The 20,679-nt window shown below is 38.3% G+C and overlaps 1 long non-coding RNA gene across 1 annotated transcript; it reads left to right on the top strand.

The window, feature by feature from the left end:
• The first annotated feature begins 3,867 nt into the window (after positions 1 to 3,867).
• Positions 3,868 to 5,609, top strand: LOC141633783 (uncharacterized). The gene is made up of 3 exons (XR_012538549.1): positions 3,868 to 4,012; positions 4,110 to 4,218; positions 5,542 to 5,609. It is a non-coding gene; the product is annotated as an uncharacterized LOC141633783 (long non-coding RNA).
• The last annotated feature ends 15,070 nt before the right edge of the window (positions 5,610 to 20,679 follow it).

The following is a 20,679-nucleotide window of genomic DNA, read 5'->3' on the forward strand; positions in this document are numbered from 1 at the left end:
CAACAGGACTTTCGAGTGGAATAAGCTACGTTTTACTTGAGGGAAGCAACCGGAGAGTGGTGGGATAAGGTTAGGGTGTGTGCTCTGGATCTATATGTGAGACAGGGGTTATCTGCTATACCTTGGGATGATTTTAAAAGGGCTATGAGGCGAGAGTTTGTGCCAGAGCATGTGTGTAGCAAGCTGAGAGAGGAGTTTGATGACTTCAAGATGACTTCTGATATGACAGTTGCTGAGTATTATCACAAGTTCAACGAGAAGTCTAGGTACGCAGAGGATATGGGGCTGAGCCAAGAGAACTTGGCATTGATATTTGAGAAGGGGTTGACACCCAAGATTATGGAGAAGTTGCCGGTAGGAGTCCTTACTGATGTTAAGGAGGTGTATGAGCGTGCCGGAAGAGCTGAGAGGTTAGTTGAGATGGCTAAGGAGAACAGAGAGAGAGCCTCTGGGAAGTGGAAGGCTGAGAGTGAGGGTGATGGTCAGTCTAGTTACAAGAGGGGCGGCCATAACCAGGTGAGAGCTTACTCTTCGGGGTCGGGGTTTAGCGGTGGAGCTTCTTACGGGCGTGGCAGTGGTGGTGGTAGTGGCAGCTGGGGTTTGACTTGCTTTAACTGTGGTGGTGTGGCCCACAAGAGACATGAGTTTACCAGCACAGCGGGCTGGGGTTTTCAGAGGCAGTCACAAGGGAGTTTCTCTCAGGGTCCGTCTCAGAGTTTTGCCAGTAGCAGGCCGGCTGGGTCGTGGAATAACCAGGGTGGTCAGAGTAACAACAATGGTGAGGCTAACCGCAATGACGGTAATTCATATCAGAGACCAGCGACGAACAACAACCAGGGGTCGGTTGCTAAACCATCTACTTCAGCTAGTACTGTCCGGGGAGGTGGACAGAAGATCAATGGTAAGTTGTTTATGATGGAGAAGAAAGCAGCTGAGGATGATGCTCACGTTATCACGGGTACTTTTCTTGTTAATGGAGTCTTTACCTTTATTTTGTTTGATTTGAGGGCGTCACAGTCGTTTGTATCATCGAGTCATGCTAAGCTTTTGGGTTTGAGAGAGTATGAATTTGTAAAAGAGGAAGTTTTTATACCGTCGGATGAGTCTGTATCATGTGGGAAGTTGTATAGGGGTGTGTCTATGATAGTTGGGCAGGTTGACCTACCAGTGGACTTGTTAGAATTTCTTTTGGATGGTTTTGAAGATAGTTGGTATGGACTGGTTGGGTAAGTACAAGGCTAGAATAAACTGTCATCAAAAGAGAGTCTATTTGAGAGGTCCTAAAAGATTTAGTGTGTCTTATCGTGGGTTTGTTGTCAAACCCAAAGTTAAGTTGATTGCAGCAGTGACCTTGAAGTCTTATCTGAGGAAGGGGTGTCCGTTGATCTTATGCCATGTAAAAGACCATAGTATGGTGAGTCCGATAGTTGAGCAGATACCAGTGGTGAGAGAGTTTCCAGATGTCTTTCCGGAGGAGATACCGGGTTTGCCACCGAAGAGGGAGATAGACTTCAGTGTGGAGATGAAACCAGGGACGTGACCAATCTCTAAGGCCTCGTACCGTATGGGTCCCAAGGAGTTGGAGAAGCTGAAGAAACAGCTGGATGATTTGATTGAGAAGGGGTACATTAGACCTAGTGTATCACCGTGGGGAGCACTAGTCTTGTTTGTGAAAAATAAAGATGGGAGTTTAAGGTTGTGTATCGACTACAGAGAGCTGAACAGGGTTACTGTGAAGAACAGGTATCCTTTGCCAAGGATAGATGATTTGTTTGATCAGTTGAACGGTGCAGCGGTCTTTTCTAAGATTGATTTGAGGTCAGGTTACCATCAGGTGAAGATTCGGGATGAGGACATACCGAAGACAGCTTTTACATCGAGGTATGGTCACTATGAGTATGTTGTGATGCCGTTTGGATTGTCTAACGCACCTGCAGTGTTTATGAATTTGATGAACCGGGTCTTCAGTCAGTTTTTGGATCGGTTTGTAGTGGTCTTTATCGATGACATCTTAGCCTACTCTAAGACTAAGGAAGAGCATGAGGAGCATTTGAGGATAGTGTTCCAGACTTTGTGAGGCAATCCGCTATATGCAAAGTTGTCTAAGTGTGAGTTTTGGCTAGAGGAAGTTGCTTTTCCGGGGCATGTAATTTCAAAGAAGGGTGTTGTTGTGGATCCTGCAAAGATAGAGGCAGTTACTCGGTAGGAAGCACTGAAGAATGTAGCAGAGATCGGGAGTTTCTTGAGTTTGGCAGGGTACTATCGCCGGTTTGTGAAAGACTTTTCCAAGATAGTCAGGCCTATGACAACTTTGATGAGGAAAGAGAACAGGTTTCGTTGGGATGAAAGTTATGAGACGGCGTTCCAAACACTAAAGGAGCGTTTAATCACAGCTCCAATCTTAGCATTACCTGAAGAGTGTGATAACTTTGAAGTGTATACAGATGCTTCAAAGAATGGTTTGGGATGTGTGTTGATGCAGAACGGGAAAGTAATTGCCTATGCTTCTAGGCAATTGAAGCCTTATGAGGAGAATTATCCGACACATGATCTGGAGTTGGGTGCAGTTGTGTTTGCTCTCAAGATTTGGAGGCACTATCTTTATGGGGTGACCTTTAAGGTGTTTTCAGATCACAAGAGTCTCAAGTACATCTTCACTCAAAAGGAGTTGAACATGAGACAGAGGAGGTGGATGAAGCTGATTGGGGATTATGACATGGATATTATATACCATGAAGGGAAGGCCAATGTGGTTGCAGATGCGTTGAGCAGGAAGAGTGTACATTCTCTTTGCACAGCTAAGTCTTTGATGAGGTTGAGAGATGAGGTGGGGAAGATGGGGATACATATGATACAGAAATAGGATGCTAGAAGGGACTTGCTAGTGGAGCCAGATCTTTATGATGACATTCGCAGGAAACAGGCTTTGGATCCTAAGATTGAGGAGTGGAGAGCTGGAGTAGAGAAAGGGAAGTGTCTCGATTCTCTATTCATACAGATGGCAGTGTGATATTTGATGGGAGATGGTGGGTTCCTAGTGATGAGGAGTTGAAAAAGGTGATCATGACAGAGGCTCATTGCATACCATATTCGGTGCATCCAGGCGGTGCCAAGTTATATAAAGACTTGAAGAAGACTTTCTGGTGGCCTGGGATGAAGAAGGAAACAGTTGAGTTTGTGGCTCGTTGTTTGACATGTCAGAGAGTTAAAGGGGAGCAGCGACGACCACAAGGTACGATTCAGTCTCTTGAGTTACCTGAGTGGAAATGGGAGTCCATCTCTATGGATTTTATAGTGGGTTTACCGAGGAGTAAGCAGGGTAACAACATGATATGGGTAATAGTAGATCGTCTTACCAAGTCAGCTCACTTTGTACCGATGAAAGATGTAACGCCCCGTAAATTTCGGACCGTTAATATGTTTCGAAAATAATTAATTAATCAAGTAAAATTTGACAATAATGTATTTAAAGTAAAAATAATTCAAAGAAATATAATTTTATTATATTTTGAAGAAAAGTATTTATTTTGATAGTTTTGAAATGTTTAAAAATAGTTTAAACCATGTAAAATCTTTTATTTCGAAATAAGGGCGTATCGGGGGGAAAATGACAATTCGTTTGAACGTTGGGTAAACGAATTTGGAAATAGGTCGTATGAATACTCAATTTTATTGTAATCTCGTGTTTAAAGACTTTGGACTTGACGGAATTTGCGTTTGACTTACGGATTTAATTATTATTGAAATGAGTAAAAACCGACTCGTAAAAATCCCGACTGAAAATCCCGCACTTTCCTTTTCTCCTTTCCTTTCTCCTTTCACGTGCACCAGCCTTCCCCTTTACTCTTTTTTTTTTTCTGATTTTGTTCTTAGCATCATCATCATCAACATCAAAACACCAAAACACCATTAACATAATTTCAAGCTCAAAATCGACGTAATTTCTTCGTTACTAGTCCGTTTTTCGCATAATTTACCTTTCCGGAATCCCCTCGCCACGATCTACAACTTAGTATGTTCTAATTTCAATTTTCATTAAGTTATTTTAAGACCAATTTTCGGAAATTCGGTTTTATATGCTTATTATTGTGTTTTAATTGTTTATTTAGGTGAAGGATTGGAAGACGAGTTCGGGGACTCGTATATTGTAGAGGATAGCGGCTAGTGTCGTTAGGGTTTGGGTTTTCAAGGTGTTAATTGCTCTTTTTCTAGCTTAAGGTAACATATTTCGAGTTACTCGACGAAAGATATCACATGTTAGGGTAGTTTACAAAAGGAAATTGTAATTAATAGGCTCAAAATGAATTTTATAGCTATAATTGTAATGTTTTTTGTTGATCGTGTCGAAAACCGAGCCTTAGTCCCTTTGATCGATGCGATGTCGATTAATTGAGTGATTGGTCAGCCGCAATTTGACCCGTACCTGTCGCAGGGCTGGGGTTGCGGGTAAAAATTCGGTTGAATGAATTAGATAATCGGCCTTTTTCTTGTTTTAGGCCATTTATCAAGCTTTAGTTCACATGTATAGCTTATTGAATTTAATAGTGTCTTATATTGTAGAAATGGCCCTAGATTCCCTAAAGCCTTTAATATGGTTACTATTGTTAGAATTAGAAATCAGTATTGAATACTTATTGAGGATTCTGTTGGGATTGTATGCTGTAAATAGACATTTATATAGCCTTTCACATGATAGAATATTAGCATTTAGGTTGGTAAGTAGGACTTTTTGCCCTCTTAAGGTTAAGTGGGTGTCTTACTTGACTTGTGTGGTGAGTCTTGTGTGGTGTGGGCTAAAGTATTCAAGCTGGGACTAGCTGTGACTAGGTCCTAGGTGAGTATTTCGGCCTCCATCATAGATAGGTCTTTATAGTCTTTGACGAGTATATGTTCACTGCTTGATAGCCTTTGTGTTCCTGACTAGTGGATGTTTATCCAAGTTGGGGCATGACCTCAGGTACTTATTTTGATAGTATGGGGTCAGCTTAAGTACTAGCCAACCCTTCGGTGGTGTCCTTAGGGTACTCACTTCACTTTGTTTTAAAAAAAGTTGTGAGTCTTGGGTGCGGTGGTGTGTATCCGCATGTCTAGGTTTCTTGTGATTTTAGGCTAGGGTTGTGTTGTCTCTTGGCCATGTTTTCTTAATAGTAATCACGAGCCAAGATACCGGTTCGATTACCTTCCCTACCTCGTGGTATAGACTCGAGTTACAAAGTGACTATTGACCGTACTAAGAACTTATGCCTGTCTTTGATATATTGCCCTTTCTTGTATGGTGATTTTATGAACTGTAATAGGTGAGATGTAGGCGGTTCTGATTGATAAAGTTTGGATTACTATTTGTTATCTGATTCACATGATAGTTTAGTTTGGTCAGTTTAGGGGTCATTTGCTAGAATACATGATAAGTAAATGGTTTATCAAATTGTTTACATGTTACATTACATGTTACATTAATTTTGACGATTCGTGGCTGGGAGGACTCGAAGTTACTCCCCACTGAATTGTGGCTTTCGTGTTTGTATAAAATACGACTGACAGGTTGTTGATGCTTAGTTGGGGGTCACAGACGAGCTAGTGAGCAAGGAACCTTGGACCTAGTTTGACCATTCTTTTAGTAAACCTTTTCTAGTTTGGTTTTGTATATAATTTGAAGGGACATATGTCTCCCTTTTCTATTTTTGGTTTGTATCCTTATATTTCCACGTCTTATGTTATGTATGTAAATTAGTTTATCAGTTGTTGCAGGGTTTTTGACACTCTTCTTGAGTTGGAATTGGTTGTGAATGGTTTAGTTAGAAAATTTTTGAAATTGCAGGTTTTTGGACTAGTTGAACCATTTACAAACATATCCTACCAGTTTTTCTGTAGAATTTACGTTTTTTTTAAGGCTAGAATTAAGGGTGTCACAAAAGATACTTGGACGAAGATACAGTTAGCTTTGGTTTATAGGAGGCATGTGGTTCGTTTGCATGGGGTGTCTAAGGATATAGTGTCAGATAGAGATGCGAGGTTCATATCACGGTTTTGGAAAGAGTTGCAGGAGTTGATGGGAACTACTTTGAAGATGAGTACTGCATTTCATCCTGCGACAGATGGCCAGACAGAGAGGACCATCAAGACTTTGGAGGATATGTTGCGCGCTTGTGTTATAGATTTTGGTGGTAGCTAGGAGGAGAGATTGGATATGATTGAGTTTTCTTATAACAATAGTTATTACACAAGTATTGGCATGACACCGTTTGAGGCTTTGTATGAGAGGAGGTGTAGGAGTCCGATTTGCTGGGATGATAGAGCTGAGGCAGTGGTTTTAGGACCACATATGGTACAAGAGATGGTTGAATAGGTTAAGATGATCAGGCAAAAGATGAAAACGGCCCAGGATCGACAAAAGAGTTATGCAGATTTACATCGTCGTGACATAGAGTTTCAGGTTAGGGACAAGGTTCTTCTGAAAGTGTCTCCTATGCGTGGGGTCACGAGATTTGGTAAGAAAGGGAAGCTGAGCTAGAAGTTTATCGGACCATATGAGATTTTGGATCGTGTGGGTGAGGTCGCTTACCGGTTAGCTTTACCAGCTGCTTTGGATAGGGTGCATAATGTGTTTCATGTGTCTCAGTTACGGAAGTATGTGAGTGACTCTTCACATGTGTTACAGGTAGAGAACATCGAGCTGGATGAGTCCTTGTCTTATCTTGAGGTGCCAAAACAGATTCTTGATCGCAAGGTTAGGAAAACTAGACATGGGAAAATGGTGTTGCTTAAGGTTCTTTGGTCTAACCATGAGGTTGAGGGGGCTACTTGGGAGGCGGAGGGGGCTATGAGAGAGCGGTATCCGTCTCTTTTTGATCAGGTATGTGTGGTTACGGGGACGTAACCATGTTTCTTTTAGGGGGGTAGGAGATAATCACATAAGGTTTTTTGCATGTTTTAGGTTGGTTTTAGTACAGTTAGTAATTGCCTTGAGTCGGTTTCAGTGTTGTTTGGGAGTTGTGTTTTGAGTTTTGTTTTGAGTTTTGGTAATGTTGTTGTGTCGGAGTGGAAGTAGTATGTTTTGTTTTTGTCTATGGGTTGAACTTCGGGGATGAAGTTCTTTTTAAGGAGGGAAGACTGTAATACTACGGTTTTCTATGTCTGTGGGTACTCTATCGAGTGGGACTTACTCTGTCGAGTAAGTAGCTTTTTACGCAAAACAGTAGCTGACCTGATGGGTACTCGATCGAGTACGTGTGTTACTCGATCGAGTAAGGGGCACTCGATCGAGTAAGTGACTTACTCGATCGAGTAAGTGTGTTTTACGGGATTGTTTAGCTGGGTTTTGTTAATAACGCGAGATTAATATAAAAGGCTTCCGTCACTATTTCCTAAACACTTTTATCATCCTAAAACCTTTCAAGAGAAGATTAAAAGTTACGCTGTTCGCATCTCTCGCATTATTAGCAAATCCCAAGGCTAGGATCGTCGGATTGTCTCGTTCGTTACACCGTTGTGATCGTTGCATCAAGGGTAAGCTTCTTGTATAATTTTTATTGTATTTCGTTGATTTTGGTTAAACCCTAATTGGGTAGATTTGGGGAATTTGGGAGTATTATGATGTGTTGGTAGTAATTGTATGTATACATGTTATAGGAGGAGGATTCGTAGAGGAGAAGTTCTGATTAGCTGCTAGACGGTCTCGTGTGATTGTTATTCCAGGTAGGGTTTCCCTAATCAGCATTGATTACATGGTTGTGTTGGTAATTAACTGTTGTTGTTGTATATCGTATTGGTATTGGAATCTGATTTGGTAATTGTTGGTAGTGTGATGTGATTATCGTATAACTGTCTATGGTTTACGAGGTGCGTCCTCGGCTGAGTGGAGTCACTTGCGGGAGTGGCTTCACGCCCTTGATTCTCTCTCTGTGGAACCCGCCACAGGAGGGGATGTGCACATTAAGGAACATGGGTTATCGCTCGGATGAGATGAGCGGGGCTTAGGTGGGAACGGCTGCGGTCCCCCACTGGCGGTGTAGAATACTTGTTGCGATGAGTATTCTGGCAGGACTACACACTTTAGAGTGTAGTCAGGAGTGTGGTGATGTGACGGAGTTTGGTTGATTGGATTGGATTGTAATGTTGTTTTATTGCAGCTGTTTGTTTTGTGTAATCAGTACTGACCCCGTTTAAATGTTTTAAGAAATTGTGGTGATCCATTCGGGGATGGTGAGCAGTTATTGAGCAGGTATGAGTTGATGCGCATGGGATAGCTGGGTTGAGTCATCACGAGCTATTTTAGAAGTCTTCCGCTGTGTCGAACATTCTTTTAATTTGGATTAGTTGGGTGATAGTTTTGAGAACATTTGTATTGTACTTTATCAGTTTTGATTTTTGGTTTTGTATCACTTTAAACTTAACTATTAAAGTACGTTTCTTTATGGTCTATTTGATCTTCATTGCCTCGGGCAACCGAGATGGTAGCACTTCTATGCCTTAAGTGGTCCTGGTAAGGCACTTGGAGTATGAGGGTGTTACAATAATCATGATATTTCCTTTCCCGGCCGTTGAGTTAGTAAAAGACAAAACAAAAAAAAGGGAAATATAACTAAAGACGAAGTTCTTCCGTGTTATTAAGAATTATTGATGATGTAAGAAGTAATTATTACTGCGGTGTTTATATAGAATTTTGTACATGAATGCAATCCTAGAGTATATCCTAAATTACTTAATAATAAACATAAATCAAGCCAAGAATCATGGAATGCTATAGTACATAATTTACGTAATCAATGTATTTAGGACTTGTTTGGTTGCCCATAAAAAACGCATGAATTTTAATTCATGGGAAGTGTGAAAATAACTAGTTGTTTGGTTGCCCCAATTCTATTAGAACTTCCTAGGAACTCTAATTCCTCCATAATGGAGAAGTTGCTTACCTAGCCCCCCTAGGTAAGTGTAAGTTCCTATAGAATTGGAGTTCCCACATGCAACCAAACAACTTTTTCAAATTCACATGAATTAGAATAGCATAATAATTAGAACTTTCCGGGCATTGTATTTTCCCGTTGCGAACCAAACGACCCCTTAGTGTAGGAAGATAATGGCGATTGAATGATAATTAGTGTTGTTGATTTGTTTCCTTAGTTGTAGATGGAATATTCTTGACAGATAACATATACACCAAATTACTAACCAAAATCTATGAGTATATCTATATGAGTAAATTCTTTCTAAAAAAAATCTATATGAGTAAGTTTTTTTATCAGGGTTGATAAAGAAGCGGGAAAAAGATAATGAGAGAGCGACATGTGTCCAGCCTGATGTGGAGTGGTTATTCTTTTATAGTTTTAATATAGATATAGATTCAACATAGATATGTGTTTGACAACGGTCGAGGAAGGGAAAAACAAGTGCCTCCGTCCCTCATCCCGTAGCTTATGCGTATGATGTAAGTACATATTATGATATGTCGAGTATATAGATATATTCCTCCTTTGAGTGTAAAATATACTCGGTAATTTTTTTGGTACGGTGTTAAACAAAGGAGTAAGGACCATAATTTGTACTTTCTTTTGATTCTTTAAGCTAAAGTTCCCACCTTCTATGAAGCTTTCTGGGATTAGTTATTTTGTTTTCTCATATTGTAATTTTAATTATAATAATTTTGTCTCGCCCAAGCGACGGGCATGGTGGCTCTATGATTGAAGAAGCGATGAGAAATTGAGTTATTCTGTGGTCATGATTTTGAGGCTGGTGTTGAGCAATTTTAATCCAATTTTTTTGTCAACCGTCATAAAACTGAACAAATGATTTTCGACCATGAAGTCATAGAGATGTGACCATTTCTAACGGTAAATATAGTGTTGCGCTACAAAAAATGACAAAGGATAAATTAGCCAAACAATCATGATTTGCAATCCTCAATTTAGTTGTTGACCAATATGTTGAATTAGAAGACATACTACAAAGTCTTATCAAAATATTTGGTGTGTGTAGAGCGGGCAATGGGTCGGGTCGTGCTGACCCGTCGTTCCCAGCCCAGCCCGATTTCCTATTCCCCCACCGTGCCCTACCCCTGGTGTAACACCCCCAATTTTCGACCTCCAATATTTTAAACCCTTAACTCGGAAACCGGGCGTCCTAACGGTGTCACTTCAAATAAAGCAACGATAGGGTACTAGAATAAAATATAATTTTCAGCGGAAAATAATCTTAATAGAGTTTAAAATACTCTTATCTTGAAGTAAATTTAACAAATTCAAAGTCTTAAAACAACTTGATATTAAATAAGTTCAACTATTGCGGAAGCGTAAACTAATAGTCTTAATAAACAATCTAAACTCGTTATCGTCACGCGTGATCTCTATCCCTTCGTCCCAAACGTGCAGTATAAGTAAACCTGTCAATTACTCTACTCCCCATACAATCGGAAATATTGAATGCTTCATCATAGGTCCACAAGTGAAAGATTTGGTGGACAAACATTTAAAACACAACAAGTCAATACAAATACATAATCCAATATGATCATAATATATATCAACAATCATAGCTATAACAAGCCTTTGTAATTAAAACAAAACAATCTTTCTCAAAGGACTTTCTCTTTTCTCATGATAGCTTTTAAACTTACTTGGTAAACTTTATCATAACTTTCTTTACTTTGGTATCCGGAAAGAGTATCAATGTATAGAAGGTTTCATCAAGCCATTGCCGGATTGACAAACCTTCCCCAACTATGTACTAATGATAGGTCCATTTTATACACATTTTAACCCCCTATTTTAGCTCTATTTTACATGTCATTTGCACTATGTTAGTGATTTAATGAGCTAATTTTGTGTTCTAGGTGTTTTTGCTCGTATTCATTGTATTTTGTAGGAAATGAAGTCGTTGATAGCTTTTTCCCTTCAAATTAGCGATTACCCAAGTTCACGAGGCTAATGAGAGCAAGTCTTGACCATGCAAAGGTGTTTCAGGAAGCATAGGGGCATTTTGGGAAGAAATTAGAAAACCCGAGCAAAAGGAAACCAATCTTAGTTGGTGGATATGTAAAGAAATGAAGACAAAATAAAAGCCCATGATAAGAGCTTGCATTGGATACCAAATGATACCTAAGATACCTTAGACGGACGCATAAAGACATAAGCATCGGATTACGGATCAACATTAAGTGCAAAGTTAAGACGGATTTAAGAGGAAAATGTGAATCATCACGACCCCGATCGGGGTTAGCCTCTTCTAGGTTTTTTACATTACTCCCTTATTTTTATATAAAGGGTGTTGATCTGGGACCTTAAACACACTTCTTACACCTCTTTTCCACACACTTTCATATATGTTTTAGTCTTAGTTTTAGAATAGAATGGAGGTTAGATTTCTTTCATGTTATTTACATTTCCTTTAGCATTTCAATATTGTACTACAATTTTCATTCAAGCACTTGTTCTTCAATTCCAAGTTTCATTTCCAATTATTAAGGTAATTCGATTTCTTGTATTGTTCTATTATCTCCCTTGTCATTTCCATTTACTAATTATGATCACTTTATCACTTGTCATTAGTCTAATTTACATTATGCAAGAGTAGTTAAAATTGTCTAGGGAATAAGGGAAACCATGCATAAGTAGTTCTTGCAATTGTTGAATTAGGATGTTATAATATCGTTTCATTGTTTCTTTCACATGTTTGCATTATATCGTTAATCTTCGATAAATGATCTGTAATACCCCGTATTTTATATAATCGAGTAAACGGATATTATTATATATTAGTTATTATACATTTTATATTGGTTGCATCGTAATATCGTGAATGTTATTAAGTCGGGTTTATATCGTATATGTTGAGTCGGGTTACATCACATTTTGTCTTTTGGGTCAAGAATCATATCACCCATTTACATTGTAATACTCCGTATTTTAGTTGGAGTACTCGGTCGAGTACTTGGTTGGTACTCGGTCGAGTGTGTGTTACTCGGCCGAGTGCACTTGGCCAAAGTAAACCTAGGTTCAATGGTTGACGGTTTCTTTTATGTTTTGGCCAAGGTTTTTATTTTTAACAGTTGGGTCATTTATAATTTCATTTTATCATTCATAAAACCATTTCTAAACCTAGAGAGAGGGAGAGGAAGAACAATTGTCGAGCCTTTCAATTGATTGAAGATTTCTCATCGATTTCAACCTAATTCGATTTCCCAGTTTGTAAGTCGATTTCATTCCATTGTTTATACTGTTTTAAAATGTTCGTCTTCAAAAAGTTTGAAAAGAGAGTCCTATTTATTTGATGTCTAGTTTATGCATATAAAATATCGTAGTCAAATTCTTTATGGTTTGTCCTAGGTGATTTATTTATGAACATGTCGCTGAAAAGTCCGCGAATCTGATTTGGTTGTGGAAAATGATTTGAAACCCTAATTTTTATGTCGATTCAGTTATGAGGCTTCTTCATACATCATCTTTGTATAGTCTAGATGATAATAGGATTTGGAATTACTGCAAAATAATGTTTGAAACTCGTTTTATGAATCAATACTTTTTATGCGACGGTTTCTGTCAGTTTTTGGAAATCAGTCTGAAAACCCTTGATAAGTTTGGAATTTGAGAAAAACACGTTAGATATAATTTGTAGCTAAGACTCATGGGGTTCCAATACAATTGGCCTTGTATCAATTTGATTTTTCTGGAATTAGTTATATATTTTATACCGAGTCTGCCATGTGCAGGAAAATCAGGGAAAGTCGTGTTTGTTCTTTAAATTGATATTCCTATTAAGTTATGATGAGTCTAGGTTATGTGCATGATTAATTGACTGAGTAGATGGTAATAATATATAATTATGTTATGTAGGTGATGGATAAGTGAAGGATCATAAGTGATTGCGTGTGTGTGCTTGGATTGCGAAAAGGTAGGGAAATACACTTGACTTATTATCGTTGATGTTGAATTGTGTTGACTTGTTTGTGTTTCGTATGACCAAACTGTGAACGTTGACTTGATTCATGGCTGTTGATTTACGTTATGATTCATATACTGGAAGGTGATTGACTGAATTGATCGTATTGAGTATGTTATCACAACATTTGGTAACCGGCATGATTTTATGATTGATCAGTTCAAAGATATATATATTGTGTTGCATTAATTTCTTTTGAGCATTCATATGCATTAGAGATGGAGGATGTTGTGGTGATGTGGTGTGGTAAAGATGATGTTGTGATAAGGCCCAGGCGGGTTCTGCAGGACTTGCCCTGGTGTCCTCAGCTGCGAGCTGGCAGATCGGCTACGGTCGATATATAGTCTAGGGGATCGGTATGGTGGGTGTTCGGGTTATGAGATATGAGTTGGGATGGAGATGGAGGTGACGGAGGAGCATGCATATCATATTTTGTTGTTTGATTGTATTCCCTACTCAACCTCGTGGTTGACCCTGTGTATTCGTGAACACCTGTGACGATCCAAATATTGGGGAGCAGGCTTGACAGGTTTATGAGATAGGATGAGAGCTTAATGGGCGTGAGACACTGGATCAGAAGACTTAGTAGCTAGATCATCATCTAGAAGACTTTCACTTTCATTTATGTTAGTTCCTTGTAATTTGATGTAAAAGAGGTTTTGTAATAATTAAGTTAAAGTAATTATATATTTTGCCTTGGAGTTTAATTTGTTATTCACTACCTCGGGAAACCGAGATGGTAACAGTCCGGTTTATTAGGGAATGTCTTGCTAAAGGCTCCTTCATAAATCGGGGTGTTACATGATCACTATCTTATATTAAATTTGTTAATTCACTTTTATAAGTCGAGAGGCACGAAATTGAATTAGACTAAACATGTGTTAGTAGGACGACCTAGTCATAATGTGAGTTATCTAGGACCCGACCTATGGTTGACAATAAGCCGAGAGGTGGTTGTCTTTAAGCCTAAACAATTAAGAATTTTATCAACTCCTATGTTAACTTGAGCATTTACATAATTTGCATGTGTGACCCAACCTCCCTAGACTATTCCTTTATTATTGTTTTATCACAAATTTACCAACCAAACCAAGCAATCATACGATAACCGACATTGATAGAATTCACCTCATAACAACTAATTAACAACTCCCGTCTTCTTGTGTTTGACCCCTATTACTACATTCATTTATGTCTATGGTATTTATCTTTGATTAGGTTGCGACAATACTATCAACTAACCGGCCATAGATCCCAAGAGTGCACACACTTCGCATTGACTAACCCAAAGGAGGAGGAAAAATGACGAGACACCAACTCTAATAAGTATGGGTCCTCAAGGCATCCTGATATAAGGTAAAGTCTGCTACAGACATATACCCCTCTCTTCCATCTCCATAAAACCACTTTCGAAATACTTTTCCAATAGCTAGATAGGTTCACCTAAATAGGTCGAACCACAAATTTAATAATCAAAAAATAATATCCACTTAAAAACATACTTCATAAACTTGTAAAAAAACATGCTTATCAATTAATATAGAATCATTCTTGAAACAATTCGAAAACCAATCATCTCCATCCATCATCACACATTATCATACATATCTATATTGAGTAAGTTGGAAACTTATCGATAACTTAGCAATCCCAAAACACACAAGCTCAAAACTCTTCTTCCTCGAAAGCAGAATCTATACATAATACAACCCATTTTAATCAACATAAGTTCTTAACCATCTAAGTACTCCTAAGCCATGACCAAGCTCTAAAGCAACCCCTAACATGCACTAACCATAAACCTACCTTAGCCAATCACGTGCTAATCATAAACTTAACTTAAAAGAATAAAGGTCTAACTTTACAGAATTACAGCATGCGCAGTCGTACCGTAAAATCGATAATTAATTATAGAAAAATCCTATTCATGCAATACCAATTGGGATAGAACCCTAAGACTCTCCTCTACAAGCGCTATTCGGGTTTACATGGTCAAAATATGAAGTTATTAGGGTTAAACAGATAGACTACAAAACTCTGACAAAATACGTCGCTTAAAAAGTAACGGTCTCTAAAACAAGTTTAACAAATCCTTTTTCGGTAAAACCAAATTCCAACATCATCTAGACTTTATAAATTTAACGGTATTACTCTTTTACATACGGGTTTTACTTTTTCACATACATTTTTTTATAATGTTTCCAAACACTATCATTCCCTCAATTAAAAAGCTCTGCTTTTATCTTTTCTCTTTCTTCTAAAACCTAATTAAATTTCACTCAAAGTTTTCAATTATGGATCTTAATTCTTGTATCGAACAAGTACTTACTTTTTACATTATTTATTTTATATTACATAAAATTACATTGTGCAACTAGATTATTTTGTGTGTGGATCTATGAAATAAAAAATGACTTTTTCCTCTGTCAATTTCTTTCGACAAATTGAACTACCACATATCAAATGGATAACAATATGAAAGAGATTGGTTGTCTTGTCATTTAACTACCATATCCCTTCCACAATATTAAATGAATAACATTATAGTGCGGTATTGTTTCGACGATATGAAATGAATGACGTTGTTACTAATACACATTGATTTGCTTTGTCAATTTGATACTCATGGTGGTCGACTGGTGGGTGGGCATTGTATCGGGATTGACGGGATGCGTGAAGGTTGGTTTGTTGGAGAAGTTGTGTCTGCGGTCGATAGATGTGAAAAACGGCGGTGTCTCCGATCAGTCTTTGGTAGGTGGATTGTCGGTGGGCGGGATCGCTGGTCATAGAGATGGTTGGTGGTGGTCGGGTAGGGAAATGGAGGTGGTGGTAGAAGTGGAGTAGGGTGATTGATTTTTTAGAGTCTGACACGCCGTGTCGACCGAGGGAGGCGAGGAATCGCCCAAAATATAACACCCCCCCATTTACCAAGGAGTCTTAACAAGACATTTATGAGTAAACAAAGGCGCTACCATCTGGGTTGCCCGAGATAATGCATATAAAAAATGGACCATAAAGAAACATTTTATTAACCCTTACAACTGACAGCGGTAATAAAAGGTTATACAACTCGGTTACTCAAACAAAAATACAACTGGTGGGAAGCTACTAGTATCAACATCCATTAAGCTCGATGTCACGTGATCCCTCCAACACTGCCCAACAGCCAATCAACGAACATAAGACACCTGAAAGTCTCACTGCTCACCATTTGCCGGCAATATCAAATGGATCACCGCAGACACAGACAAAGAAGGAACAACCAACAAACACCACACAAGGTTAGTAAATACCATGAAATTAGAAATAATAGTGCAATAGACATTATGAATAGACACAGCGACACCAATCTCCACCAACTCCAAACTCCGTAGCAACCACTGGCTCTCATCGCAATGAGGCCTTGCCAGGTTACCCATCACAACAGGTAACCCACTCCAGCCGATGCCAAACCGCAGTGTGGTCATCAAATCCCCGCTCATCGCAACGAGGGAACCCAAGCTCATTAATGTGAACATCCCCCTTGTGACGGGAGTGACAAGAGGCGAAACAAGGGGTGAAACCATCTCCCGACATGGTTCACAATATCCAAACCAATAACTCAGATAATCACAATCACAATACACAATACTATAATCACAACAACCACAATAAGGCAAACAAACGTAAACAGTACTGAGTAGGGAAACCCTACCTTTCGCGAACTCCATAGTAATAGAAACAATCTCGTCAATGCTTAGCAAGTATTAACATCATCACCTACAACATTGATTATGCCCTATTATTACACTATTAGAATCGAATTAATTGATTAACAAGTATTCACGAACTTACCACAAGGACAACTAGACTCCGATGTTGAGAAAGGTCCAACTCAATGAATCCGTGCCTATGCTACACCCTTCCCGGAACAAGATTCATGGTGAGAGTCAAAGGAATGGTGAGGGATGAAGGGATAGGGAGAAATGGTAGTTTTAGGTTTTAGAAATGAAAAAAATGATTTTATTAAATGTTTTATGTCGCAGCCTCAGTGTAACATTATATTACGCTGCCACTGGTCCACTTTGTCGAGTATGGAAAATACTCGACCGAGTACTCTGTACTCGGTCAAGTGTCACAAACACTCGACCGAGTGACCCTTACTAGGTCGAGTATTCAGTCTCCCATGCAATATAACTTCCCCACTAACTTCCACCAAGGATCCCACGAGGTCAAAGGTCGGTCAACGGGCCCCTAATAAGGCGGGTATTACACGAAAGACATGGGCAGAAACCACCAACCGATTGAGTGGCCTCCTCACCTTCACCATCAGCATCGGACGCCATCAATAGATCCAGAGAATGGAATGTACGCTCTAGAGAACTACTGGAAATGTTCCAAAGCTAAGCAGCGGCACAAACCATTTATAAACAAATACCACCAAGGGTTGGCAGAAAACATATGGCACGTGGGGAAGGAGAAAAGAAAGAAAATATCTATTATTTCTGTCTCTTAAGAAGGTTGAGGTACAAAGATTGCGCGAGAAGCTACACGTTCCCCTAAAACAGGAACTCAATTATTATGTACAAATTGCCTATACTATGGTCGTTCTAAGGACCGAGCTTCGTCCGCTTTGAATAGAGATATCTCAATCTCAACGAACATCGGCTCCGCCACATCAAAGTCTTCATCTTTAGCCACCTCGAATATGATCCGCATGGCCTCGACTTGAACGACAATTGACTTCCGGTCCCCAAAGAGGAGATCCCAGAATGTCTTCCTTATTCGGCCGCGAGCATCCCCTTGCAGGCTCCGAATATGAGGAAGCACATCCAAAACTCGCTCCCACTCAGGATTACAAGGCTTCGACATAACCTCACTTTCCACTAACTTCGCCCCCGCCGCGTCGACTGGAGACATGACCTACTCCTAGGCCGCCTACTCCCGAGCACAGTACTATCCCTCGACATCGACATCAAAGTAACTTGACGCCCAAATCCACGACAAACCTACAAAATAGAACACACAAACAAATATAAAAAGATATCAACCCGTGAACTCATTTATCAACGCATATATAGGGAAAGGGCGAAGAGTAGGCGGACCGCCTCAAGCTGCCACATGGCGCAACATCATTTGAAGCGACAAAGTTCCCTGATTTTTGCCCGTATAGCAGCCTTATTAACCCATCATCTCAAAGGTAACAAACACTGAAGCACTTGTATCAGACGCTCTCTTCTATGGGGCAAATTGATGGGGCATGCTGAGTTAGCCCAACCCGCATGCCAATAAATGGGTCACACGGGCTCAAATGCTTGCCAAGTTACACAGAAGGTACTCCTTACCCCATATAAATATCTCCCTTGGATGTCTTCCAAGAAAAGGAACTTAGGTAGAGATATAAAGATCCATGTGAGACTTCATATCACAAGAACTCTCCCTCTATCTAGAAATAAGACTAAAAAGCATTTAAGAGATCCCCGAGATAACTGAGCCTCACGCAAAGTCCCGGTCGTATATCCAAGGATATTAGACTAACTTAATCATCGTAGAGGCCCCCCTCGGAACACCCCCGAGGCCCCGTGTGTTGCTTGCGCAGGTATCGTCTGAGGCAAGTGAGGACCATCACATCACACATCCTAAAAGAGCGCGTCGACCCGACCCAAGTTCGAGCGACGCTGACTTGATTGTTTTAACCGAAACAGTTTTTAAAATTCTTTTAAGATTCTTATGGTTTAAATAAGTTTCAAATATATATCTTTACTTTCTATTTTATTTTCGTCTAAATTATATTATCAATTTCTTTAATTAAAATAACGTATACTATATTTTTTCCCTAAATATAATTATGTTTTAGGTTAAATATTTGTATTTTTATACTTCCTTCGTTTTTATATGATGTACCCATTTGTTGAATATATGAGTAGATTATTTTAATAAAATGGGTACATCATATGAGAATGGAGGAAGTATGACATATTCAATTTCTCAAGAGTGATGAATAAGGGGTTGATTTTCACTTTTTATTTAAGGGCTTAATCTCACGATTTGACAACGTAGTGAGGTTCGATTACTATAAACTTGTAGTTGGTGGTTATTTAAGCATAATAATTTAATCAACTAGTCTATTTAATTTAATGAAAATTAAATTTTAATCATCCACTAATTGTTATATAAGGCGGTCTCATACCATGAGACCAGCCCATTAACCAAAATATCCAAAAACTAAATAATTAGAAAGAAAAAAATACTACCTGTACACCGCAACTGCATCTCCACAAAACCTATACCACCTAACTAGTTATATACTTATATTTCCAACAAATCTCACTTTGTGATCTCCTAAATAAAAAAATTATAGAAATTTATTAATTGCAAATTTCGTAGGTTCTCTATATCAACAACTACATATCAATTTAAAGGAGTAAACTCAAGTTTTTACAATAATTAAGCTGTTTATCCACCACGACACTATCGAGGAAGGAGAAAATCATCAAATCAGGTTTGTTTTCGATCCATCTTTTCTTCTGTTTTCCAACTTGAATGAGGTTCTTTAGTTACAATTTGTTTCATATGTGAGAAAGTCATTAAGCCATTTTATTTAAGTTTTTTTTTTTATCTTGGGATTAATAAATCGAGACTTCGAACTTAAGTTGATAACTTGACATTTTAACTTAAAAACTCAGGTTTTAATAACTCTTTTATCAAAAGCTAACTAGCTCAAATGGAAGAGCCTGTGCAATGACACAAGGTGTGGGTTCGAATCCCGCGTTGGCTGTGTGATAATTGGTATTTGACAACAATAATGAACGTTTATATTGTCGTTAATTATAGAAATTTTGGTGCCGAATTCAATTGTTATAATTTTACTTGGGAAATCAATAATAAGTTGAACTTAGGCTTGTGTTAAAAACTTTTAATTTTAACTTGAAATGTTCAAGTATTTTAGAGATCTAATTTTAAAATATTGGTTTAAACTTAAAACTTTAGAATATTAGTTAAAAAAATTGTATTTTAATTTGAGAACTAGAGATTTTACCATAGCTAAAGAATCGGGATTATGAATACAAGGCTTTTTATATTTTAAGTTGAAAAATCAAAGTTTTAAATACGAAACATTTGGTTGATTAGTTTGGAAATTCAATGTTAAATACAATGAAAAGTTGAAAACCCAACATTTTATATATGAAAAGACCCATATTAATTTGAAAACTAAACACTAAAAATCAAGTAGCTATTTGTTCATAATAATAAACGTACAAATGATAAAGATTCATATTTATAAAGTTGAACATATAATCTTTTAATTTTAAATAACTCACTTTTTAATTTATAAATCATGTGCTTTTAACTTAAGAACTAGACATTTTAATTTAAAATCCAATATTTATAAGGTTCTACAAAACTTTATGTTAATCTTGATGGAGCACCGTTGATTTTGAATAATACGATGAGCATGTATCATTGTAGTTTGTACCCTATCGCACAACTGCAATACTTGTGTAAAGTGTAATGCATGAATTAGAGAAAGGTGGGACCCAGATGAAGGCAAACATTCAGTTTGTTTTCCTGTACACCACGTTTTACCATAAGTAAAGTATATCTCTCTTTTTCCTTTTTCTTTTTTTAACAAAATTCTCTTAATGGGCTAATATCTCTTATTGGATCCGTCCTATGGTCCTATGCTATAGGACGGTTCTATAGGAGAGTAGCTGTTAATCATCTTATACTTAAAAATGAAAACTGAAAAATTTCAATCCAATTAGATCC

The sequence above is a fragment of the Silene latifolia genome, chromosome Y (assembly GCF_048544455.1).
Source record: "Silene latifolia isolate original U9 population chromosome Y, ASM4854445v1, whole genome shotgun sequence".
Lineage (NCBI taxonomy): Eukaryota > Viridiplantae > Streptophyta > Magnoliopsida > Caryophyllales > Caryophyllaceae > Silene > Silene latifolia.